At 32.9% G+C, this 3,948-nt stretch overlaps 1 protein-coding gene and 1 long non-coding RNA gene across 4 annotated transcripts in view; both read right to left on the bottom strand.

Moving 5' to 3' along the window:
* The window catches only part of LOC108361694 (uncharacterized), a 4,309-nt gene extending 1,917 nt beyond the window's left edge, over nucleotides 1-2,392 (bottom strand). Inside the window, exon 1 of one of the 3 annotated variants that reach the window (XR_001847345.1) lies at nucleotides 2,356-2,392. This is a non-coding gene — a long non-coding RNA (uncharacterized LOC108361694). Of the gene's footprint in view, nucleotides 1-1,796; nucleotides 2,176-2,355 lie in introns of those variants that run through there. The other 2 variants (XR_001847346.1, XR_001847347.1) reach the window with 2 other exon arrangements.
* The window catches only part of LOC108361693 (uncharacterized), a 4,063-nt gene extending 1,130 nt beyond the window's left edge, over nucleotides 1-2,933 (bottom strand). The window contains exon 1 of the mRNA XM_017614390.1: nucleotides 2,792-2,933. The gene's annotated coding sequence lies outside the window, so the exon portion shown is untranslated. The remainder of the gene's footprint in view (nucleotides 1-2,791) is intronic.
* Nucleotides 2,934-3,948: the final 1,015 nt, after the last annotated feature.

Below are 3,948 nucleotides of genomic sequence, written 5' to 3'. Positions count from 1 at the left end.
TAAAAATTACTAAACAACTTTACAAATTCTTTTAACATTTCATTAGCGACATTAGATTCTACTTGACAAGACTTCTCACAAGAGAGAAGGCGAATACCGACATGCAACAAAAGAAAATGGTAATACAAGTTATCCGGTATGCAGTCTTTCAAAACAAACAAGCCCGAGTACAATAAAAATTGCCGGTATTCTGTCAACTTCCAGTTGCTTATTTCATTTAGATCTCGACTGAGTCTGGAAAATTCAGAGGGAACGAACTTATTCAGAAACAATATTTTTTCATTCATCTTTGTTACGTTCCCTCTTTTAATAAGCAACTGGAGTAGTTTTTTAGTTACTCCTAAGTCAACTAAATGCATGGGTTCTAACGGAAATTGAGAAACCATGCCAATATTTACAGATTCTAGCAAGATTTCACACTGTCTAAATTCGTCTAAATGATGTGTTATATCTACTCTATTTTTAAACGAACTATCTGTTCTTAATTCTCCAACGTTTTGAGAAAAACAGACCCTTCTTTGTAAATACTGTTCTTGTTGAAGACATTTAGGGCAGCTGTTTTTCCCAGTGTGTGACTTCACGCCAGTTATAAAGGCGCGAGCTGGTGTGTCACATGTAAAAAGTCTTACACTAAATTCTTTTAAAACCTGCTTAGATCCCACCCTTACACCATTCTGACTTAGAATTTTTNTTAGAAGTCGATTCATTCAGTTTGCGAAACTTCGCACCTGTTGCTTTATAATAAGATTTTTCCTTACTTATAAGGTTAGAAAGCGTTCTTTTATGCATACCGTAATTTATAATGGTGTAAAGGTACGATCTAATAATAATTCTATTAATAATGATAATAATAGCAATTAAAGTAGTAATAAAAATAATAATATTATAATACTATTATCATAATATTATTATTATATTAGATATTATAATAATAAAATTAATAACAGATAAAATTTATATATATATCTAATCTCCGCTGACTTCTACTGTCTGTATTCCACGACCTGCAAAGAAAATATAAAAATAAAATTTGATAAAAAATAATATATAATAAAAAATATCGCAACAAAACCAAAAAAACACATCATTGAAACGTCTATATATTATGTGAGGTTGCATAAATTATATGTGAGGTTGCATAAATTATATTCCAGAGCGTAAAAACTCTCATATGTCAAAATGGTTTTCTTTTTTGTAAAGCAATCGCATTTCTGGCTAGTATATTTCAGAACGAATGGATAAGGCTTGAGCCAAGAGCTATTGTTAGCTAATCCAATTTTTGGCAAAAAAGGTAATTTACGCGGCTTTGCAGAGCGACGATACGCGGTTTTGTACTTTAAACGGCGATATGTAGCTCTACATATTGTGCCGTATGTATGCTAATTGTACATACATATGTTGCACATATCGTACCTAGACGAAAAGAAAAACTTATTTCCAAAACGCGTTAAGTCCAAAATAGCACCCCCATGACATGCTAATTGTATGTTGCACATATGTACATATCGTCGCTGGAATAATGAAATAGTGTAACATGAAAAGTATAGTTTTGAGAAAAACGAATTGGAAGTTTTTATAAACCATTACAAACCATACAAATACAATTTGGTTTTTCGGGAATAAATTAGTGAGCCAAAGAGATATTTAAGAAAACTAAACATTTTTTCAAATAGATTAAAGGATTGTCTATCCAATAATGCAATTATCGAATAAAAGTGTATTTGGCATTTACACTGTTTCTTTATTCGAGCGACGATATATATATACATATTTCCACTGCACCTTCCTCTTTTTACCTACATACGTATGTACACATGTACGTCGTTGCAGCTGCGCTTTGTACAAAGGTACTTGCACTTCACTTTCTTTTGTTTAACTGCATACATATCTACACACTTATGCAGTTGAAACTATTTCCACACATATGTATGTATACAATGTAGGTACCTAGCCAGCATTTGGTCGATGCAACTACAACAACTGATGCAAATGCAGCGGATGCAAATATTGTTCCTGACCGAAAATGTCTGTTTTTAAAAACGCATCAATTCTTGAGTGTACAACCGTGAAAAGATAATTTACGCAATTTACATTCAACTCAGTTGGCACAAATTAAGCAAATTTGCTGTTAATTGGAATTAAGAGAAACTGATGTTTTATATTGTTGCGCTAAGGAAAACAGACATTCTACTGCACTTTTCCCATTTATTGCACCACACTTATTGCTGTTTACATATGTACCTAGTTGCACTTTTAACACACATATGTACATACATATTTGCATTGCACTTCCTTCTTTTTACTTACATAAGTACATTTAGGTAGTAATACTTTATTTTTTGTTTATATACATACATGTGACCACATTTATGTAGTTGTAGCCAAAGCTGGCATTCTGTTGCACTTTTCACAGCACTTTCTGTTTACATATGTATATACGTGTCGGCAGTGATACTGCAAACTTTAATTAAATGATCCCTCACGCGTACCTTACAGAAAAAGGAATACATTTTCGTCACGAGTTTAATAGATTATAACTTTTGGCACTCCGGTGAGGGTAACAAATCAGTGCCAGAGGTAATAATTTCTGCAGAGTTTTGCAGTATCACCGACGATATAAACACAAGTAAGTACATACATACATATGGATTTAGTTGCGTCTGGAGCAACCGCGTTTCTTAATATTTAAACCAACGTTGGCATAACTCTATAAGCAAGTTCCCTGCGCTGACAGAATTCCATATGTAAGTGCCCCGCGCTGGGCATGACCGATTTAAACAATAAAACTCACCGAACAATATAGCTGGAATGTTGTAGGGTTGAGAGTTGTTGGCGACCAATGCACTATGGGCTGGCATCAAGGAAAAGCGGCCATAAATCGAAATCAAAACATTTTTTCGTGAAACTTGGTATATAAATGTTTTTGGGGTCGCTGATTTTGAATCTGGACTCAGAATTTAAAAATTCAATATGGCGGATCCAATATGGCGACCGAAATTTTAAAAAATCAATTTTTTTATACAAATATTTGCATACAGGGGTTTTCGAGGTCGCTGATTTCGAATCTGGACTCAGAATTTAAAAATTCAATATGGCGGATCCAATATGGCGGCCGAAATTTAAAAAAATCAATTTTTTATACAAATATTTGCATAAAGGGGTTTTCGAGGTCGCTGATTTCGAATCTGGACTCAGAATTTGAAAAATCTTTATACCAAGCGCCTAAGTTGAAAATTCCAGCACTTTCATAAGCCTGTTATTAGCCTGCAAAGTTTGGTGAACATTTGCAGTTTCCAGAGCCTACCACGAGGAGGTTACAGGTTTAGAAGACTCCACTTTTATTTTTTTTTATTTTTTTTTTATTTTTTAAATTTTTTTTTACGGTTTTTTGGTTTTTTTTCATTAAAACGATTTTTTTTTAAGATTTTTTTATTTTATATTTTTCTTTCTATGAAAATTAAAGATATTTTAGGAAAATAACATTGATTTCAACTGAAAATATTTTTTTTTGCTTTTTTAAGATTTTTTTTTTTAATTTTTTTATATTTTTATATTTTTTTTATGATTTACTTTTTTTTATCTCTTTTGAGGAGTGGCCGTTACTCTTCACTTTGCGGAACCTCTGGTAATGCGAGTAATGCAATTACTGCAGATGGAAGAGGCAATTTTTTTCGTTTTTGTAGTCGTGAACTCAAGCTATGAGACGCTATTAGTGGATCTGAGGAATCCATAGAACGGCAAGAACATATCTTGCATTGTAGCTTCTCGACTACATTTCCGACTGTGCCGCTCACGGTAACACTTATAATTTTTATTGCGGGCTTCAGAAGCTTCTTCTGCAAACATTCCTACAGGTAAAATACTATTTTCTATAATCGCAGAGCCGTGAATTAATATTTTATGAACCGTCGCAGGCATAAAATACCAATTGTAGTTCGCAACATAAAT

The sequence above is a fragment of the Rhagoletis zephyria genome, unplaced genomic scaffold (genome assembly GCF_001687245.7).
Source record: "Rhagoletis zephyria isolate East Lansing unplaced genomic scaffold, Rhagoletis_zephyria_1.1 Rzeph_scaffold_00816, whole genome shotgun sequence".
NCBI lineage: Eukaryota > Metazoa > Arthropoda > Insecta > Diptera > Tephritidae > Rhagoletis > Rhagoletis zephyria.
The sequence above is the reverse complement of the archived record's forward strand: the minus strand, read 5'-3'. Positions and strand labels throughout refer to the sequence as shown.